Source organism: Nuphar pumila, chromosome 6 (genome assembly GCF_984573655.1).
Source record: "Nuphar pumila chromosome 6, dmNupPumi1.hap1.1, whole genome shotgun sequence".
NCBI classification, from domain to species: Eukaryota; Viridiplantae; Streptophyta; class Magnoliopsida; order Nymphaeales; family Nymphaeaceae; genus Nuphar; species Nuphar pumila.
The window spans coordinates 59,518,559-59,541,854 of NC_143254.1; positions in this window are offsets into that span (position 1 = coordinate 59,518,559).

Sequence of the window (23,296 nt, forward strand, 5' to 3'; positions counted from 1 at the left end):
GGGAACCTTCATAGTCAGTCTGTTGTCACATCCAAGGGAGAGGATTCCATGTTATTTGACTTGCAACCTACTTCACCTCATGAGCCAGTCAAATCTGTTACATCCCTCTAGTATGGGAAGGCGTGTCACTCCACTCAGGAATCGACTCATGAACCTCATAGCATTTCTACTGACGAGTCGATCTCCATGATACCTCAACAGAAGGGGCCTTACTCACCGCATACATTTTCATCATATAAAGCCCCATTTTCTCAGCCTTTAGGATCACCAATTTTTAGTAAGCAAGAGGTACAAATGCAGAAGGTGCTTGACCAAGTCAAGCCTGATCATATTCACCACTTGTCTGAAGTTGCATTCATTGATACTCGGTCGGTCCTAGACTCTCGATTCTTGACCAGTCTCTCAGATGAGACTAATCTCCGTTCTTCATGTCAAGAGAGTCATGATACTACATTTGGAGGTAGAAGGGATGGAAACACAGTGCGTAGTGTCACAGATGACACTCTTTTCTATATAGAGCCCGGTTGAGTCTGACTTCATGTCCATTGATCTCATGGACGATGAAGATTTTTCCAGGGATCCGTCTGGCTGGGGACGTGAAACTTAGCGCTTTATGGGAGGCAACCCATATTCTGTACAGTTTTACATTTGTTAAGATTTGTAGATTTCATTTGGTTTTATTTTTCGTTTTCTATCTTTTCTATGAGTTTCATGTTTTGTCATGTATACATTACATTCATTACATTCATAGAACGTGCATTTTTAATTCATGTTAGGTCATTCTACTCTTTTCCCTCATTTATTTCTCTCATGTGCATTCACTTAGTTTCATTCAAGCATGGGGGAGTGCCACTGGGACAGTGTCATTCAAGCATGGGGGAGGGTGTAGAATGCACACCTTGATATTTCTGTTTACGTTCTTGCACATGTTTACACATTTCTCATGAAAAGTAGATTTTTAAAGAAAGAGTTTGAACTTATATGAATGTTATTTCAAATCTGATGTTTTTAGAGGATTTTTAAGCCCCACGAGAATTTTTTCTGACATAGATCTAAAAATTATGGTTGTTTATGTGGATTTCGAGGAAATGATGATAGATACATGTTAGAGTTTATTTTGAATCATAAATATGAATATGCACAGTTTTATTTTTGAAAAACTAAGCAAATGAACAAAAGCATAAAAATGAGCTCAAAAATTGAGAAAAGCATGCGTTAGGTTGTTTGGATAATTCCACAATTCTTAGTAGATGGAACTTAGATGTAAGTTGAAACTTTTAATTCCATTTTGAAAAGGAGAGTGGAAAACTTCGTGATCCTAAGTAACTGAGAACATATACAAGTTGAAATGTTTGACTCGCATGTTATAAGGGTGAATGAAGGAAGTCACTTTTATGTCTTAGTTGATATCTTTTGATATGTATTGAAAAAAGTATAGAAGATATTGACATTACACAAGGCATAAAAGCAGACCACACGCAAGCTATATGAGAAAAATAAGTGTGCAAAAAGAAAAAAACGTGAAAAGAAAAAAAGAGAGAAAAGAGCTTAAAAAGAAAGAAAAGTTTAATGCTTAGAAGTGTGATTGAGAAAACCTCTGCAGAAAACATATGAGTGAGGATAAGTAAATAATAATATGTTTTTATTGGATTTTCTAAGAATAAAACATAAATAATTGTGATATTTTAGAAAAGTGAAAGAATTTTTTTTTCTGTGGTGGTACATAAAAGATTCTAATTATATTGTGATTTTGAAATAACAGGAAATATTTGTGAAAATAAAGTCTTTAATTATCTACTGATTGTGAGGATGTGTAATATTATGCATACATGACAGAGATGTTTGTGGGTAGCATCACTGCAAACCCTCACGAGACCTTACTCGTCCACTGGGGTAACCCAGGGGTTGAAAGGGCTTGTTGCATGAGCTAAATGCAATCGTGATTCCTACGAAAGTGAGTTAGGTGATAGTTTGATTTCTTGCATTTTTCTAGTTTGCTCGAGGACTAGCAAAACATAAGCATGGGGGTATTTGATCATGCATATATTTTAGGGATTTTTCATATAAAAATATGCATGATTTCATGAGAAAATGATTTAAAAACACAATTTTATGTTAGTTTCGAGTAAATGTGCTAAAATGATTTAAAAATAGAAAATGCATGAAAATAGTTTTATTTTACATTTTAATGCCTATTTTAGTGTTTGTCATAATTGTAGTTGTTTAGTTTTTGAAAATCATAAAAAAAAAATAGATTTAGAATAGACTTAGTTTTTGTATTTTCTAAAACATAGTCATTTTGAGTTGCTTTGTAAATAACTTTTTGAAGAGAGGTTTTGAAATGGAATTCTTTGAAATAAAATGGACTTATGGAAAAACTTTCAAAATTATAAATACCATACGTAGGGGAAAGAGAGGCTTGTCTTCTCTCTTTTGCCTAAGCCCTCTCTTCTTCCCCTTCTTCTCCACCTCTTCTTCTCCTTCTGTAACGCCCCGGATTTCCAAAACAAAGCTAAGTTAAAATTTTCATGAATTTCTTTTTTTTTTTTTTTCTTTGCAGCGGAACTTAGAAAAGCTTTTAGCAGCGGAATAAGACGATAATGAGTCGTCGGTTTTAAAAAACTCCGAGCACGTTGCAGGTATGTGGCCAAGCAATTCATTGACCACCAAGGTGTTCCATTTTATCGAAAACTCATGTTTATTACAACACTACTGCTTAGAAAAGCAGTGTAGGTTCAATAAAAGGAAGCAGTACAACTCTGTCTAGAGAAACCCTGGAACTCGATGCCGCCTTGCTCCGCATATCGCCACGCAGGTTCAACACCTGAAATCCCCATAAAACGGGGTCAGAACCACTAATGGTCTGGTAAGCATGCAGTCATACATCCATTCAACTTAAGTACGATAATGACCACTCAGGGTCGCAATGCGCAATAACGACGCTCAAGCCTCTAAGACTTAGCGTATATCGCAAGAGCCTCCTCAGGGCTATGAGTTGAACATCCGCTCGAGTCCTCATGACTTAGAGCAAGCCTTTTCAGGGCTGTGATTTGAATAGCCGCTTAAGTCTCCACGACTTAGCCATGACCTCTTTCGGGTCTCAAAGTGATGTCTAGCTCAAGTCTTCATACTTGGCACATCCGTATCCCACGCATCTAAGGACAACTCCTCGAGCTTCGCTTAGTCGTGCGGATACAACACGGGTCTTTGCCCAGTCGGTCCAGTAGTATACCGAACATGACACCTTCACAAAGGTTATGCAGGACTGACTCAACACGTCATCCACTCATACATTCAAAGCATCGCTGTACCTAGAGCTAATGCATTGTTTGATAATTAACCGCTCCCGCCTTTGGTACGCAGGTAGAGCTATTGTCCGGGCATCAACGCGACGTTCTGGGGGTTGATTATTCTATGTATTTTAGATACCCCAGAGGCCTGTTGACCCTATCCATAGTAGGGCAGTGTGTTTCAACTGGGAGAATCCTACTAGGCCCATATTCGGATGCATCCTCTACTTGCAGTAGTTGGGTTCAATCCTTAGATCTTAAGGATAAGCACGACCCCAAAACCCATGAGTGACTGAGGCCATCGTGGACTCTATCAGGTCCAAAGTAAAATACATGTCACTCAAGGCTGTACCATCACTGTCATTCCACAGTGAGCATAATTCCTGAAGGGGTCTGCCAGTCTTACAATTACTTGGACAGAATCTGCATGCCATTTAGGCAGCCCGTGCTTTCAGCACTACGGGAGTATGTACCCGACCCCATTCAGTCTTCCCCAACACAGTCATTACTGAGGGGGTACCCCTAACACGATCTTCAACCGCGGGGTATGTGCGACCTTAAGACTTATTCATATGCATGCAGAACACCGCTCTTTGGCACATCGGCCACCACGAGCATCACACCTCTTTGGGTGGAAACAACACACTCTGGCTCTTCGGCCCTTACGAGTCTGGTTGTGTAACCGTTCTCAATGAGCATGCATATGACTCGATCTAGATAGATCGGCTACTCGGCGTATTTTTACGCAACGAGTCCAAACCTAGCCAAGGCGCAACCTCTACTCTGGCTCAGCGGCCCTTACGAGCAAGGTGCCCTTGCAGGCACAAGGATACGAGCCGATCTGGCATCGTTCCATCAACGGACATCATTATGTCGTTCCATTGGTTCCGGCAGCTCTTCTGCCGACCATTTCGTCAGCACCTCCCCTGCTCTACCGGCAGTGGTGCGACAAACCCTTCTACGTTGTAGAGGGCAAACCATGAACTGGGTAGCACTCTGCTATATGTCAGAGTATCCTGCTACGTTCTTTCTGAGCTATTCTTAGCTTCTTTAGAAATTTCAGCAGCACTTCCTCTCTTTTACGGAGAAAGCGTGCGTTTCTTTTATCCATTTCAGCGGCATCTCCCCTCTTTGGTAGGAAATCGCCACGCTTAATTCGGGAAATGGATGCGCACCGCTGTGCATACTTTGCATCCATCAAGGTTGCAGGAACCCTAGGCCATAGCCAGGCCATACGTAATTAACTTAGTCTTTACGTAAAGAGCATTTTGCCAAAAACCGAAGCCTTTCCAATAGGGGCTTCATTCGTCAAGCAGAATCTTGAACGAGGAGCGGTCAAGGAATCGCATGGGCGATTTGGAGTTTGATCTCCATTTGAACGCTCATTTATGCGCTATATATGTAGTATAAGCAGAAGCCTTTGCTTTATACAGCGGCGGCGTAAAGAAATGCATATACTATTGTTCAGGGTGTGTAACTGAACGAAATATTCTACATATATAGCAAAGCAGAAGCCTTGGCATCGTTCGACGCGACGGCGTAAGTAAAGACATTGCAGAAAGCAGGAGCCTTGGCATCGTTCGACGCAACGGCGTAAGTAAATGCATAATCGGAAGTGCAAAAATCGGAAGTGCAGAAAACCGGGAGCCTTGGCATCATACGACGCGACGGCAAAGGTAAATTACATAGCCTGTGCGATATAAGACGCGTCGGCAGAATCAGCAGATATACACCTAGATCTGTATCCAACGATAGTTACGAGGCGAGCGAGTGAACACCGAAGTGTCCTAGAGGGCTCAACCAAGAACTAGGGTGAGATACTATTTTGAAGAACGCATATACTGCGCATTCGAACATATATATCCGACGATAGTTACGAGGCGAGCGCGTGAACACCGAAGCGTCCTAGAGGGCTCAACCAAGAACTAAAGAAAGATACTACTTCAGAAAGTATATTCTATATACAAACAATCAAATACTTGAGAGAGATGGATCAACGAAGCGAACTTACTTCAAATCGTGGAAGAAACGGCTCCGGGTTGCTTCTTTGGCTTCGAGCCTTCCTTCGAGAGGTCAGACTAAGTCAGATGAAGCTGACTTAGTTGAGAAAGAGGTAGAGCAGGTCAAGCTACTCAACCTAAGTGGTTTGAACCAAACAGGGTTCAATCCAAGTCAACTGGGTTCAACAGGTTCGAACTCAGCTCAAGTAGGCTAAGTCTAGGTTCAGAAACCCAAACCAGAATCTGGACCAAAAAGGACTTTGACTTTGACTTTAAACCCAACTAGGTTCAAGTCAAGTCAACTGGGTTTGGACCAGGTCAAGTGGGTTCAGACCCAGGTCAGGTGGGTTAGGACCAGGTCAGGCAGGCTCAGGCTAAGTCAGGCAGGCTCAGACCAGGTCATGTGGGCTCAGGTGGGCTAGGCTAGGTAGGGGAGGTTTAGGAGAGAGAGAGAAGGCAAGAGAGAGAGGGGGGGTCGATTTTTATGAGAAGAGAGAGAGTGGGGAGGGCTATTTATAGCCCAAGCCCACCTCCTCTTGGGTTTTTTTTCATGCCCCTTCTACCCCCTTGGCTTCTTTTTAATTCCAAGAGGTTCCTTGGTGTGGGGCCCACTTGGATATTCCATGGGATATTTTTGTGGGTCCCACCAGATATTTTCTGTGGGTCCCACCAATATTTCCGTGGGTCCCGCAAGAATTTCGGGTTTCCAGCGATTTTTTCCGAAAAATTCTGAGTACGCCATTTTCTTCATATTGACGTAACTAAGAAAGTTGCATCGTACGAATCTATTGATTTCGTTTAGTTAGGAAGTTATGGCTTCCCGAGTGTTTGAGCATATATTCGCAATTCGACGAATATCCTAAGTATAACTGGCTCGCAGGAATTGATTCGTTTCGCATTCTGAGAAGAAATGCTATTTTTACCGGTAAATGCCTCATGAATTTTATTCAGATATTTTCTGAAAAATTGCGGGTCTTACATCATTACCCCCTTAAAGGAATTTCGTCCGCGAAATTCAGCTAAGAGTACAAGGTGAAGAGTTCAGGATATTTATCCCGCATATCCGATTCGGGCTCCCAAGTGCAATCATCGATTCCATGATGCTGCCACCTCACTTTAACAAGTGGAATGACCTTCGTTCTTAGCACTTGCTCCCGTCGGTCCATGATCTCCACTGGCCTTTCTTCTACCGTCATATCTTCTCGGATGTCAATGTCTTCATGTTGAATGACGTGAGAAGGATCATGAACGTACTTTCTAAGCATTGATACGTGAAATACATCATGTATTTGCGCGTATTGTGGTGGCAATGCTACTCGGTAGGCAGTCTCTCCGATCCGGCTCAAAACTTCGAAGGGACCAACGAATCTGGGGCTGAGCTTCCCCTTCTTTCCAAAACGAAACACACTCTTGGTTGGAGAGACCTTGATAAAAACCTTATCTCCAACCGCAAAAGCGAGTTCCCTACGCCGCTGATCGGCGTAGCTCTTCTGTCGACTCTGAGCAGTCAGTAGCTTCTTTCTGATCATGTGGACCTGCTCAGTGTAATGCTGCAACACAATGGGCGAGTCCAAGGTTCGCTCACCCACTTCACCCCAATGGATCGGTGATCTACAGGGTCGTCCATACAAGGCTTCACACGGCGCCATCCCAATGCTAGCGTGGTGGCTATTATTATAAGCAAATTCAGCCAACGCTAGGTGGGAATCCCAATCACCTTTCCATTCCAGCATACAGGCTCTTAGCATATCTTCAAGAGTCTGTATGGTTCGTTCTGATTGCCCATCTGTTTGGGGATGGAATGCTGTACTGAACTTGAGTTTCGTCCCCAGAGCTTTCTGAAGCTGCTCCCAAAAGTGAGAGGTGAACTTCGGGTCACGATCAGATATGATCGAAATCGGCACTCCATGGAGCCTAACGATTTCCCGAATGTAGATCTCCGCCAATCATTCAGTTGAGTATCGAGTGTTAATTGGCAGGAAGTGAGCAGACTTGGTGAGTCTGTCCACGATCACCCATATCGAATCGTGTTGTCTCTTGGATCGAGGCAATCCAATGATGAAATCCATCGTAATGCCTTCCCATTTCTATTCTGGAATCTCGATCCGTTGCATCTTTCCACCAGGTCGCTGATGTTCGATCTTAACTTGCTGGCAGATCAAACACTTCGAGACAAACGTAGCCACATCACGCTTCATACCCTTCCACCAGTACTTCCTCTGCAAATCTCGGAACATCTTCGTACCTCCAGGGTGAATGGTGTACTTGCTATTATGAGCCTCCTGGAGTACTTCCTGTCTTAGCTCAGGGTTATTTGGAACCCAAATCCTTTCTTCCATCCATATTCCTCCATCTTCTTTCAAATGGAAGAAAGTGTCATCTTTTTCAGCACGAGCTTTCAATTCCAAGTACTGGGGATCCTTGAACTGTTCGGCTACGATGCGATCGAGGAACTCAATGTGGATCGTCAAACATGACATTTGGATTCTGCCAGAATCAGCCAAAAATGGCTTCCACTTGACGAAATCCTCCATCAACTTCCATTGTCCGGTTAGGCTGGCCAGAGTGCCAACAGTCTTGCGACTAAGGGCATCTGCTACAACATTCGCCTTTCCAGGGTGATAGGAAAGCGTGAATTCATAGTCTTTGAGGAATTCCAGCCATCGTCGTTGCCGCATATTGAGTTCTTTTTGAGAAAAGAGGTATTTTAGGCTTTTATGGTCCGACATGACCTCAAATTTCTCTCCATACAGGTAGTGTCGCCAGATTTTAAGCGCGAACACTACCGCGGCAAGCTCCAAGTCGTGGGTTGGATAGTTTTTGTAACGCCCCGGATTTCCAAAACAAAGCTAAGTTAAAATTTTCATGAATTTCTTTTTTTTTTTTTTTTTCATTGCAGCGGAACTTAGAAAAGCTTTTAGCAGCGGAATAAGACGATAATGAGTCGTCAGTTTTAGAAAACTCCGAGCACGTTGCAGGTATGTGGCCAAGCAACTCATTGACCACCAAAGTGTTCCATTTTATCGAAAACATATGTTTATTACAACACTACTGCTTAGGAAAGCAGTGTAGGTTCAATAAAAAGGAAGCAGTACAACTCTGTCTAGAGAAACCCTGGAACTTGATGCCGCCTTGCTCCGCATATCGCCACGCAGGTTCAACACCTGAAATCCCCATTAAACGGGGTCAGAACCACTGATGGTCTGGTAAGTAGGCAAACACCTATCTATTTAACTCAAGTAAATGCATAGACCACTCAGGGTCGCAGTTCGTAATACGACGCTCAAGCCTCCATGACTTAGCGTGTATCGCACAAGCCTCATTAGGGCTATGAGTTGAACATCCACGCAAGTCGTCATGACTTCGCATAAGCCTATTCAGGGCTGTGAGTTAGAATAACCTCTCAAGTCTCTACGACTTAGCCTTGACTTCCTCAGAGTCACGAATGGATGTCTAGCTCAAGCCTTTATGCTTGGCACATCCGTATCCTACGAATCTAAGGACAGCTCTCCGAGCTTCACTTAGTCGTACGGATATCAATGGGGTTCTTTCCCAATCGGTCCAGTAGTATACCGACCATGACACCTTCACAAAGGTTATGCAGGACTGACTCAACAACGTCATCCACTCATACATTCAAAGTAGCGTTGTACCTAAGCTAATGCTTTGTTTCGATAATTGCACCTCCCCCTGGGCTTAGGGGACTCATATCTGGGCGACAACGCGACGATCTGGGGGTTGATTATTCTATGTATTTTAGATACCCCAGAGGCCTGTTGACCCCATCCCCCTAGTAGGACGGTACAGCATACCGGAAGAGATCCTTACTAGGTATCCGAATGCATTCTGCTACTGCAGTAGTTGGGTTCAATCCTTAGATATTTAAGGATAACCACGACCTCCATACCTCTGAGTGACGAAGGCCATCAATGAACTCTATCAGGTTCGGGTGAAATATATGTCACTCAAGGCTGCGCCATCACCGTCTTCCTCGGTGAGAAATTCTGAAAGGGGCCTGCCGGTCTTACAATTACTTGACGAACATTGCATGCCTATAGGGCAGCCTTTGAGAAGTATGTACCCGACCCCAATCAACCACACGGTTTTCACCGTGGAACAAAGGTTTTATTCATATGCATGCTTAACTCTGCTCTCAGCACTTCGGCCTTGACGAGCACTTCACCTCTTTCGGTGGAAACAACACACTCCGGCTCAGCGGCCCTTACGAGTCTGGTTGTCTGATAATTCTCAATGAGCATGCACATGACTCGATCTCTACGGATCGGCTACTCGGCGTATTTTTACGCAACGAGCTCAGGACCTCGTCAAGGCGCTACCACTACTTTGGCGCAACGGCTCTTACAAGTATGATGCCCTTGCAGGTGTCAGGGAGACGAGTCATTCTGACATCGTTCCAACAAAGGACATCATTGTGCCACTTAACTGGTTTTGGCAGCTCTTCTGCCAACCATTCTGTCAACACCTTCTCTGCTCTACCGGCAGTGGTGCGACGAACCTTTCTACATTGTAGAAGGCGTTTCATAACTGGGTAGCACTTCTGCTACGTTCTTTCTGAGCCATTCTTAGCTTCTTCAGGAATTTCAGCAGCACTTCCTCTCTTTTACGGAGAAAGCGTGCGTTTCTTTTATCCATTTCAGCGGCATCTCCCCTCTTTGGTGGGAAATCGCTACGCTTAACTCGGGAAATGGATGCGCACCGTTGTGCGTACTTTGCATCCATCAAGGTTACAGGAACCTTGGGCCATAGCTAGGCCATACGTAATTGATTTAGTCTTTACGTAAAGAGCATTTTGCCAAAAGGCGAAGCCTTTCCAATAGGGGCTTCATTCGTCAAGCAGTATCTTGTACGAGGAGCGGTAAGGGAATCGCATGGGCGATTTTGGAGTTGATCTCCGTTTGAACGTTCACTTACGCGCCATATATGTAATATAAGCAGAAGCCTGTGCTTTATACAGCGGCGGCGTAAAGAAATGCATATACTATTGTTCAGGGTGTGTAACTGAACGAAATATTCTACATATATAACAAAGCAGAAGCCTTGGCATCGTTCGACGCGACGGCGTAAGTAAAGACATTGCAGAAAGCAGGAGCCTTGGCATCGTTCGACGCGACGGCGTAAGTAAATGCATAATCGGAAGTGCAGTAATCGGAAGTACAGAAAGCAGGGAGCCTTGGCATCATACGACGCGACGGCAAAGGTAAATTACATGGCCTGTGCGATATAAGACGCGTCGGCAGTATCAGCAGATATACACCTAGATCTGTATCCAACGATAGTTACGAGGCGAGCGAGTGAACACCGAAGTGTCCTAGAGGGCTCAACCAAGAACTAGGGTGAGATACTATTTTGAAGAACGCATATACTGCGTATTCGAACATATATATCCGACGATAGTTACGAGGCGAGCGCGTGAACACCGAAGTGTCCTAGAGGGCTCAACCAAGAACTAAAGCAAGATACTACTTCAGAAAGTATATTCTATATACAAACAGTCAAATACTTGAGAGAGATGGATCAACGAAGCGAACTTACTTCAAATCGTGGAAGAAACGGCTCCGGGTTGCTTCTTTGGCTTCGAGCCTTCCTTCGAGAGGTCAGACTAAGTCAGATGAAGCTGACTTAGTTGAGAAAGAGGTAGAGTAGGTCAAGCTACTCAACCTAAGTGGTTTGAACCAAACAGGGTTCGATCCAAGTCAACTGGGTTCAGCAGGTTCGAACTCAGCTCAAGTAGGCTAAGTCTGGGTTCAGAAATCCAAACCGGAATCTGGACCAAAAAGGACTTTGACTTTGACTTTAAACCCAACTAGGTTCAAGTCAAGTCAACTGGGTTTGGACCAGGTCAAGTGGGTTCAGACCCAGGTCAGGTGGGTTAGGACCAGGTCAGGCAGGCTCAGGCTAAGTCAGGCAGGCTCAGAGCAGGTCAGGTGGGCTCAGGTGGGCTAGGCTAGGTAGGGGAGGTTTAGGAGAGAGAGAGAGAAGGCAAGAGAGAGAGGGGGTCGATTTTTATGAGAAGAGAGAGAGTGGGGAGGGCTATTTATAGCCCAAGCCCACCTTCTCTTGGGTTTTCTCATGCCCAAACTACCCCCTTGGCTTCTTTTTAATTCCAAGAGGTTCCTTGGTGTGGGGCCCACTTGGATATTCCATGGGATATTTTTGTGGGTCCCACCAGATATTTTCTGAGGAATATTTCTGTGGGTCCCACCAATATTTCCGTGGGTCCCGCAAGAATTTCGGGTTTCCGGCGATTTTTTCCGAAAAATTCTGAGTACGCCATTTTCTTCGTATTGACGTAACTAAGAAAGTTGGCTCGTACGAATCTATTGATTTCGTTTAGTTAGGAAGTTATGGCTTCCCGAGTGTTTGAGCATATATTCGCGATTCGACGAATATCCTAAGTATAACTGGCTCGCAGGAATTGATTCGTTTCGCATTCTGAGAAGAAATGCTATTTTTACCGGTAAATGCCTCATGAATTTTATTCAGATATTTTCTGAAAAATTGCGGGTCTTACATCATTACCCCTTAAAGGAATTTCGTCCGCGAAATTCAGTTAAGAGTACTAAGTGCGTAACTCGGGATATTTCTCCCATATGTTAGATTCATAATGTTATTCACTTAGTTCAACATCATATTTATTTCAATCATAACCTCATATCATGATTCTCGATCAATTGAGGTATGCTTCTCATATCTGAGTTCAAATTATGCTACAACCACGATAGTTTTGTTGAATCAATGTTCTTCCAACCGGCTATCAATATAGCCATCCTGTGTAACTATTTTGTACACACAGATCATTCTTCTAGAGATTAACCATATTGGAATAAGTCCCCTGTCAGACTACCTGGTATTGGAAACGTACCTCCTCACAGGTTCGCCTTCGTCAGACTTACCTGATATTGGATCAGTACACCCTCACAGAATCATACTAGCCAAGCTACTGGTTTTGGAACATATACACTCGCACGGAGCTTGTATACCCTCACAGGCTCACTCTGGCTAGATGATCTGATCTTGAATATGTAAAACCTCACAGGACTCTCTTCTTGGGAACAATTCCTCGATGGTTTATTTTATTAAGTAAGTTTTAACGTTCTAATTACGCAAACTTAATTTTTCAATCATGGGGTCTATAGCCATAAATTTTGGGCATAAGCACTTAAGATTTTTATTTGACAAATCCAAAATTACTTTACAGAGCAAGGATACATATCTATCCAGATGACCATACACAAGGTCATAAGCCACTTGTCTCAAGCATTCATTGGATCTTGTCTTTCAATTGCTTCCTACCCAATACAACTCTATCTATCAAGGTATTCAGATTCCTTGATACGATCATTATCCGTGAGTTGTTCGGCTGTCACCGCATAGACACGACCTGCCACAGGTTTCTGCTCTATCCTGGGTAGTGGCAGTCGTTGTTGTTGTATTTGTTGAGAGGGTCCTCCAGATCCCATATTTCTTCGTTGAAGATCTGAGGCCTTCTTGCGGCATTCTGTTACACGATGCCCTGGTTTGCCGCAATACAGGCAACCCTCTGTATCGCGAGGACAAACCCCTCCGGGGTGATCTGAGCTACACCTCGAGCATCGAAAATTAGACTGTCGGTAGGGCTGATTGGCTTCTACCATCTGTAATGGCCGCTCGGCCGGTGGAGTAAAGTTGTTCTCCTGAAAATCCCTCTTATAAAAAGTTGGTCGTGATTCTTGGCCACCGGGGAACGTCCTCTTGTTGTTCCCATTACTTGCTACCGGTCGCTTTACTACGACCCCTTTGCATCGCTCCCAGTCTGCACTAATCTTTGAAGCTGCTGCCACAGCGGCTTGAAATGTTTGGGGCATGCTTGTTATGACTCGAGATCGTAGCCCTTCCCGAAATCCATTGATATATTTATCGGCCCTCTCTTGGTCAGTATCGAATAACCGAGAGCAGTACCGCTCAAGGTTCTGAAACTTGGTAGTATAGTCGATAAGACTCATACCACCCTGCTCTAGTTCCAGAAACTCCATCTTTTTCTTATTTCTGGAGTGTAATGGAAAGTAATTATCCATGAAAGTCCTCCGAAAGTCAGTCCAAGGAATGACTTCGACTTGTGAGAACTGGATAAGTTTAGTGGTATCCCACCACTTCCGTGCATTATCTTTTAATCGATACGTGCCAAAGTTGGTCTTCTTCTCTTCTGGTACTCCCAGTACTGAGAAGGCACGTTCTGTCTCTTCGATCCAACTCTCCGCGAGCTCAGGATCGGCTCTGCCAATGAAAACTGGCGGGTCAAGCTTGAGGAACTTCTCATAAGTCACTCCTCCCAGGTGCTCGTTTCGTGGTGCGACTGGTTCTGGCCTCGTTTCACGGATGGCGGTAACCAGGTTGTTGAGTGTCTCCAACAGGAATCCTTGCGTATGAGACTCCTCGCTTGGTATGGTTCTCCTCGTCGTAGGAGCCATTTATCTATGCACACACAAGCACTTGTTTTTAGTTTCTCGATGTATATGAGGAAGTAAAAGCTTTATTTACTTAATATACATCACATTTACACAAGCATTGCCTTAAACAAAACGTCATGCCGCACTGGCAGACTTTAGGCAATGAGAAACTATATACATGAGTCTATTGACTCCAAAACATCACCAGTCTCTTTAAGACTTGGATTTCTTTGATGAAGACGAACTCCAAAAGGTCCATCTATTGCCACATGGCCTTGGTGCAGGCACTACTAGCCTTGGCTTGGGCGGCACTTCCGCACTGGCAAGCGAATACTGGGGATATATGAGAGACTCCAGTCCACTTTCCCAGTCAGCAAGATCAAGACTCTGGGAGTCTGGAATAATGATTGGCGAACAGAAAGAATCCCCTCTTTTGTTCCTGCCATTTAAGCTCGGCGTATGTGATGCCGGATGGTAGCTTGGCGAGTGATAGACTTCTGCAGGGAAGTTCAAATCAAAATCTCTCAGCCTTGGTAATTCATCAAAAGATGTTGGGGTATGGTTGCTCCCAACACTAGAGTGATGCGGTCCACTGACACGCGAAGTCTCATCCCTGAGACCCTTTGAAGCCCGCCGACCCATATCGGCGGTATATTTTCTTTGGCATTCGTTGGCGGAATGCCTATCTTCGCCACAATATTGGCAGTCTTGGACTTCATACGGGCATATCCACTCATCGTGCATGACCTTGCAGCGATAGCAATATCCACGCGAGTCATGAGTTGCCATCTATACAAAGATGCACCCAGATCAGAACAAAAGTATAAAAACATATACTTACAGTGCGATATCGGTACCATGACGGATCTTGAACCAGGTTTCTCAGACTCATGCTCTGATACCAATTCTGTAACGCCCCGGATTTCCAAAACAAAGCTAAGTTAAAATTTTCATGAATTTCTTTTTTTTTTTTTTTTTCATTGCAGCGGAACTTAGAAAAGCTTTTAGCAGCGGAATAAGACGATAATGAGTCGTCAGTTTTAGAAAACTCCGAGCACGTTGCAGGTATGTGGCCAAGCAACTCATTGACCACCAAAGTGTTCCATTTTATCGAAAACATATGTTTATTACAACACTACTGCTTAGGAAAGCAGTGTAGGTTCAATAAAAAGGAAGCAGTACAACTCTGTCTAGAGAAACCCTGGAACTTGATGCCGCCTTGCTCCGCATATCGCCACGCAGGTTCAACACCTGAAATCCCCATTAAACGGGGTCAGAACCACTGATGGTCTGGTAAGTAGGCAAACACCTATCTATTTAACTCAAGTAAATGCATAGACCACTCAGGGTCGCAGTTCGTAATACGACGCTCAAGCCTCCATGACTTAGCGTGTATCGCACAAGCCTCATTAGGGCTATGAGTTGAACATCCACGCAAGTCGTCATGACTTCGCATAAGCCTATTCAGGGCTGTGAGTTAGAATAACCTCTCAAGTCTCTACGACTTAGCCTTGACTTCCTCAGAGTCACGAATGGATGTCTAGCTCAAGCCTTTATGCTTGGCACATCCGTATCCTACGAATCTAAGGACAGCTCTCCGAGCTTCACTTAGTCGTACGGATATCAATGGGGTTCTTTCCCAATCGGTCCAGTAGTATACCGACCATGACACCTTCACAAAGGTTATGCAGGACTGACTCAACAACGTCATCCACTCATACATTCAAAGTAGCGTTGTACCTAAGCTAATGCTTTGTTTCGATAATTGCACCTCCCCCTGGGCTTAGGGGACTCATATCTGGGCGACAACGCGACGATCTGGGGGTTGATTATTCTATGTATTTTAGATACCCCAGAGGCCTGTTGACCCCATCCCCCTAGTAGGACGGTACAGCATACCGGAAGAGATCCTTACTAGGTATCCGAATGCATTCTGCTACTGCAGTAGTTGGGTTCAATCCTTAGATATTTAAGGATAACCACGACCTCCATACCTCTGAGTGACGAAGGCCATCAATGAACTCTATCAGGTTCGGGTGAAATATATGTCACTCAAGGCTGCGCCATCACCGTCTTCCTCGGTGAGAAATTCTGAAAGGGGCCTGCCGGTCTTACAATTACTTGACGAACATTGCATGCCTATAGGGCAGCCTTTGAGAAGTATGTACCCGACCCCAATCAACCACACGGTTTTCACCGTGGAACAAAGGTTTTATTCATATGCATGCTTAACTCTGCTCTCAGCACTTCGGCCTTGACGAGCACTTCACCTCTTTCGGTGGAAACAACACACTCCGGCTCAGCGGCCCTTACGAGTCTGGTTGTCTGATAATTCTCAATGAGCATGCACATGACTCGATCTCTACGGATCGGCTACTCGGCGTATTTTTACGCAACGAGCTCAGGACCTCGTCAAGGCGCTACCACTACTTTGGCGCAACGGCTCTTACAAGTATGATGCCCTTGCAGGTGTCAGGGAGACGAGTCATTCTGACATCGTTCCAACAAAGGACATCATTGTGCCACTTAACTGGTTTTGGCAGCTCTTCTGCCAACCATTCTGTCAACACCTTCTCTGCTCTACCGGCAGTGGTGCGACGAACCTTTCTACATTGTAGAAGGCGTTTCATAACTGGGTAGCACTTCTGCTACGTTCTTTCTGAGCCATTCTTAGCTTCTTCAGGAATTTCAGCAGCACTTCCTCTCTTTTACGGAGAAAGCGTGCGTTTCTTTTATCCATTTCAGCGGCATCTCCCCTCTTTGGTGGGAAATCGCTACGCTTAACTCGGGAAATGGATGCGCACCGTTGTGCGTACTTTGCATCCATCAAGGTTACAGGAACCTTGGGCCATAGCTAGGCCATACGTAATTGATTTAGTCTTTACGTAAAGAGCATTTTGCCAAAAGGCGAAGCCTTTCCAATAGGGGCTTCATTCGTCAAGCAGTATCTTGTACGAGGAGCGGTAAGGGAATCGCATGGGCGATTTTGGAGTTGATCTCCGTTTGAACGCTCACTTACGCGCCATATATATAATATAAGCAGAAGCCTGTGCTTTATACAGCGGCGGCGTAAAGAAATGCATATACTATTGTTCAGGGTGTGTAACTGAACGAAATATTCTACATATATAACAAAGCAGAAGCCTTGGCATCGTTCGACGCGACGGCGTAAGTAAAGACATTGCAGAAAGCAGGAGCCTTGGCATCGTTCGACGCGACGGCGTAAGTAAATGCATAATCGGAAGTGCAGTAATCGGAAGTACAGAAAGCAGGGAGCCTTGGCATCATACGACGCGACGGCAAAGGTAAATTACATGGCCTGTGCGATATAAGACGCGTCGGCAGTATCAGCAGATATACACCTAGATCTGTATCCAACGATAGTTACGAGGCGAGCGAGTGAACACCGAAGTGTCCTAGAGGGCTCAACCAAGAACTAGGGTGAGATACTATTTTGAAGAACGCATATACTGCGTATTCGAACATATATATCCGACGATAGTTACGAGGCGAGCGCGTGAACACCGAAGTGTCCTAGAGGGCTCAACCAAGAACTAAAGCAAGATACTACTTCAGAAAGTATATTCTATATACAAACAGTCAAATACTTGAGAGAGATGGATCAACGAAGCGAACTTACTTCAAATCGTGGAAGAAACGGCTCCGGGTTGATTCTTTGGCTTCGAGCCTTCCTTCGAGAGGTCAGACTAAGTCAGATGAAGCTGACTTAGTTGAGAAAGAGGTAGAGTAGGTCAAGCTACTCAACCTAAGTGGTTTGAACCAAACAGGGTTCGATCCAAGTCAACTGGGTTCAGCAGGTTCGAACTCAGCTCAAGTAGGCTAAGTCTGGGTTCAGAAATCCAAACCGGAATCTGGACCAAAAAGGACTTTGACTTTGACTTTAAACCCAACTAGGTTCAAGTCAAGTCAACTGGGTTTGGACCAGGTCAAGTGGGTTCAGACCCAGGTCAGGTGGGTTAGGACCAGGTCAGGCAGGCTCAGGCTAAGTCAGGCAGGCTCAGACCAGGTCAGGTGGGCTCAGGTGGGCTAGGCTAGGTAGGGGAGGTTTAGGAGAGAGAGAGAGAAGGCAAGAGAGAGAGGGGGTCGATTTTTATGAGAAGAGAGAGAGTGGGGAGGGCTATTTATAGCCCAAGCCCACCTCCTCTTGGGTTTTCTCATGCCCAAACTACCCCCTTGGCTTCTTTTTAATTCCAAGAGGTTCCTTGGTGTGGGGCCCACTTGGATATTCCATGGGATATTTTTGTGGGTCCCACCAGATATTTTCTGAGGAATATTTCTGTGGGTCCCACCAATATTTCCGTGGGTCCCGCAAGAATTTCGGGTTTCCGGCGATTTTTTCCGAAAAATTCTGAGTACGCCATTTTCTTCGTATTGACGTAACTAAGAAAGTTGGCTCGTACGAATCTATTGATTTCGTTTAGTTAGGAAGTTATGGCTTCCCGAGTGTTTGAGCATATATTCGCGATTCGACGAATATCCTAAGTATAACTGGCTCGCAGGAATTGATTCGTTTCGCATTCTGAGAAGAAATGCTATTTTTACCGGTAAATGCCTCATGAATTTTATTCAGATATTTTCTGAAAAATTGCGGGTCTTACAGTTTTTCTCATGGACCCTCAACTGTCGTGAGGCATAGGCGATTACTTTACCATGCTGCATCAACACACAACCCAGACCTGTTCCCGAGGCATCGGTATAAGCAACGAAGCCTCCCTGACCAGAAGGTAAGGTAAGGACAGGGGCAGTGGTAAGCCTCTGTTTGAGAACCTCAAAGCACTCCTTACACTGCTCAGTCCATTCAAACTTGACTCCCTTTTTAAGTAATTTCGTCATCGGTACGGCGATTCGGGAGAAGTCTTGTATGAACTTCCGATAATATCCGGCAAGTCCAAGGAAGCTACGAACCTCAGTGATATTTTCTGGCTGCTTCCAGTCCATCACAGCTTCCACCTTCGCAGGATCTACTGCGATTCCATCTTTCTAGATCACATGACCAAGGAACATCACTTTATCTAGCCAGAATTCACATTTTGAAAACTTAGCATAGAGTTGGTTATCTTGAAGGGTTTTCAAGACGATTTTCAAGTGCTCCACGTGTTGTTCCTTGTTCTCAGAATATACGAGAATGTCATCAATAAAGACGATGACAAAGCTATCCAAATATGGTCTGAATATCCGGTTCATTAGATCCATAAAGGCAGCAGGCGCATTAGTGAGTCCGAAGGGCATTACTACGAACTCATAATGGCCGTATCTCGTTCTGAAGGCTGTCTTGGGTATATCCTCTTCCTTTACTCTGAGTTGATGGTACCCAGACCTGAGGTCGATCTTGGAGAACACCCTCGCTGTTCTGAGCTGATCGAATAAGTCCTCAATCCGAGGCAACGGGTACTTATTTTTAACAGTTGCCTGGTTAAGCATCCGATAATCGATGCATAACCGAAGGGATCCATCCTTCTTCTTTACAAATAGTACCGGGGCTCCCCACGGTGACACACTCGGTCGGATGAACCCTTGTTCCATCAGTTCTTCCAACTGACACTTCAACTCACTGAGTTCAGCTGGCGCCATTCGATACGGGGCTTTGGATATCGGCGCTGTTCCAGGTAAGGATTGAATTCCAAATTCAACCTCACGAAGTGGCGGAAGTCCTGGCAATTCCTCAGGAAACACATCGGGAAACTCCCGCACCACTTCCAAACTCTCAAGGGGTTGGTCATTGGATTTTTCCACCGAGAGACTCAACAGGAAGGCCACACAACCCTTCTTAAGGTATTTTTGTACCTTAAGTGCTGATATGAGCCTATTCTGTGGAACTGGTTTGGATAACCGGTATTCCATCTTAGGCAATCCGGGTCGAGATAGAATCACTCTGCCCTCGCGGCACAGAATCTTGGCATTATTCTGAGCCAACCAATTCATTCCCAGAATGACATCGTACTGTATCATATCGATCAGGACGGCGTCAGTAGGCAAGTGTTGCCCTGCTATCTCAATATCCAAATTTTTCACACACCGGATACATTTGGTGCGTGAACCCAATGGGTTATATACTTCGATCATTTTATCAATCGGTTGCACCGAAGCGTGGAGTTGTTCGGTGAAATCGTCAGAGATAAACGTATGAGTAGCACCACAATCAAACAAGACGTAAGTTGCATGTCCATTAACAGGTACGGTGCCTTCAATTAGGTCACCATTTTCGACTTGTTCAGTCGTTACAGCATATACACGACCTGCAGCAGGCCTTTGTTCTATTCTAGGTGGAGGTCGTTGAAACTGAGAACGTTGTGGTGCTGGTCGAGAGGGTCCGGCAGATCCGGCATTACTCCTCTGTTCATCTGCAGCCTTCTTGGCGCAATCCCTTATAAAGTGGCCCATCTTGCCACAATACAAGCACCCACCAATGTCACGAGGACATGGCTTTCCGGGGTGGTTCATACGACACCTTGGGCAGCTGAAGTTGGACTGCTGACCATCCGGAGTTGGGTTCTGTCTTGGCCTCACGACTTGCTGAGTGTTGTTCCCTCCTTGGAACTTCTTTTTTTGAAAGGGTTGTCGTGAACCCTGGCCACTTGGGAACGTCCTTTTACGATTCCCACCATTTACTATGGGCTTCTATGCTATGATCACTTTAGATCGTGCCCAGTCCTCTTGGATTTTTGAAGTTGCTGCTACCGCAGCCTGAAAGGTCGAAGGCATGCTTGTTATCACTCGAGATCGCAGCCCTTCGCGCAGACCATTCACATATTTGTCGGCCCTTTCTTGGTCTGTTTCAAACAATCGAGAGCAGTAGCGCTCTAGATTCTGAAATTTGGTGGTATAGTCCATTAGACTCATACCGCCCTGTTCCAACTCCAGAAACTCCATCTTTTTCTTGTTTCTGGAATACAACGGGAAGTAGTTATCCATAAAAGTCCTCCGAAAGTCAGTCCAAGGAATGACTTCGACTTGTGAGAACTGGATAAGTTTAGTGGTATCCCACCACTTCCATGCATTATCTTTTAATCGATACGTGCCAAAGTTGGTCTTCTTCTCTTCTGGTACTCCCAGTACTGAGAAGGCACGTTCAGTCTCTTCGATCCAACTCTCCGCGAGCTCAGGATCGGCTCTGCCAATGAAAACTGGCGGGTCAAGCTTGAGGAACTTCTCATAAGTCACTCCTCCCAGGTGCTCGTTTCGGGGTGCGACTGGTTCTGGCCTCGTTTCACGGATGGCGGTAACCAGGTTGTTGAGTGTCTCCAACAGGAATCCTTGCGTATGAGACTCCTCGCTTGGTATGGTTCTCCTCGTCGTAGGAGTCATTTATCTATGCACACACAAGCACTTGTTTTTAGTTTCTCGATGTATATGAGGAAGTAAAAGCTTTATTTACTTAATATACATCACATTTACACAAGCATCGCCTTAAACAAAACGTCATGCCGCACTGGCAGACTTTAGGCGTTGAGAAACTATATACATGAGTCTACTGACTCCAAAACATTACCAGTCTCTTTAAGACTTGGATTTCTTTGATGAAGATGAACTCCAAAAGGTCCATCTATTGCCACATGACCTTGGAGCAGGCACTACTAGCTTTAGCTTGGGCGGCACTTCCGCACTAGCAAGCGAATATTGGGGATATATGAGGGACTCCAGTCCACTTTCCCAGTCAGCAAGATCAAGACTCTGGGAGTCTGAAATAATGATCGGCGAACAGAAAGAATCCCCTCTATTGTTCCTGCCATTTAAGCTCGGCATATGTGATGCCGGATGGTAGCTTGGCGAGTGATAGACCTCCGCAGGGAAGTTCAAATCAAAATCCCTCAGCCTTGGTAATTCATCAAAAGATGTTGGGGTATGGTTGCTCCCAACACTAGAGTGATGCGGTCCACTGACACGCGAAGTCTCATCCCTGAGACCCTTTGAAGCCCGCCGACCCATATCGGCGGTATATTTCCTTTGGCATTCGTTGGCGGAATGCCCATCTTCGCCAAAATATTGGCAGTCTTGGACTTCATACGGGCATATCCACTCATCGTGCATGACCTTGCAGCGATAGCAGTATCCACGCGAGTCATGAGTTGCCATCTATAAAAAGATGCACCCAGATCAGAACAAAAGTATAAAAACATATACTTACAGTGCAATATCGGGACCATGACGGATCTTGAACCAGGTTTCTCAGACTCATGCTTTGATACCAATTCTGTAACGCCCCGGATTTCCAAAACAAAGCTAAGTTAAAATTTTCATGAATTTCTTTTTTTTTTTTTTTCTTTGCAGCGGAACTTAGAAAAGCTTTTAGCAGCGGAATAAGACGATAATGAGTCGTCGGTTTTAGAAAACTCCGAGCACGTTGCAGGTATGTGACCAAGCAATTCATTGACCACCAAGGTGTTCCATTTTATCGAAAACTCATGTTTATTACAACACTACTGCTTAGAAAAGCAGTGTAGGTTCAATAAAAGGAAGCAGTACAACTCTGTCTAGAGAAACCCTGGAACTCGATGCCGCCTTGCTCCGCATATCGCCACGCAGGTTCAACACCTGAAATCCCCATAAAACGGGGTCAGAACCACTAATGGTCTGGTAAGCATGCAATCATACATCCATTCAACTTAAGTACGATAATGACCACTCAGGGTCGCAATGCGCAATAACGACGCTCAAGCCTCCAAGACTTAGCGTATATCGCAAGAGCCTCCTCAGGGCTATGAGTTGAACATCCGCTCGAGTCCTCATGACTTAGAGCAAGCCTTTTCAGGGCTGTGATTTGAATAGCCGCTTAAGTCTCCACGACTTAGCCATGACCTCTTTCGGGTCTCAAAGTGATGTCTAGCTCAAGTCTTCATACTTGGCACATCCGTATCCCACGCATCTAAGGACAACTCCTCGAGCTTCGCTTAGTCGTGCGGATACAACACGGGTCTTTGCCCAGTCGGTCCAGTAGTATACCGAACATGACACCTTCACAAAGGTTATGCAGGACTGACTCAACACGTCATCCACTCATACATTCAAAGCATCGTTGTACCTAGAGCTAATGTATTGTTTGATAATTAACCGCTCCCGCCTTTGGTACGCAGGTAGAGCTATTGTCCGGGCATCAACGCGACGTTCTGGGGGTTGATTATTCTATGTATTTTAGATACCCCAGAGGCCTGTTGACCCTATCCATAGTAGGGCAGTGTGTTTCAACTGGGAGAATCCTACTAGGCCCATATTCGGATGCATCCTCTACTTGCAGTAGTTGGGTTCAATCCTTAGATCTTAAGGATAACCACGACCCCAAAACCCATGAGTGACTGAGGCCATCGTGGACTCTATCAGGTCCAAAGTAAAATACATGTCACTCAAGGCTGTACCATCACTGTCATTCTACAGTGAGCATAATTCCTGAAGGGGTCTGCCAGTCTTACAATTACTTGGACAGAATCTGCATGCCATTTAGGCAGCCCGTGCTTTCAGCACTACGGGAGTATGTACCCGACCCCATTCAGTCTTCCCCAACACAGTCATTACTGAGGGGGTACCCCTAACATGATCTTCAACC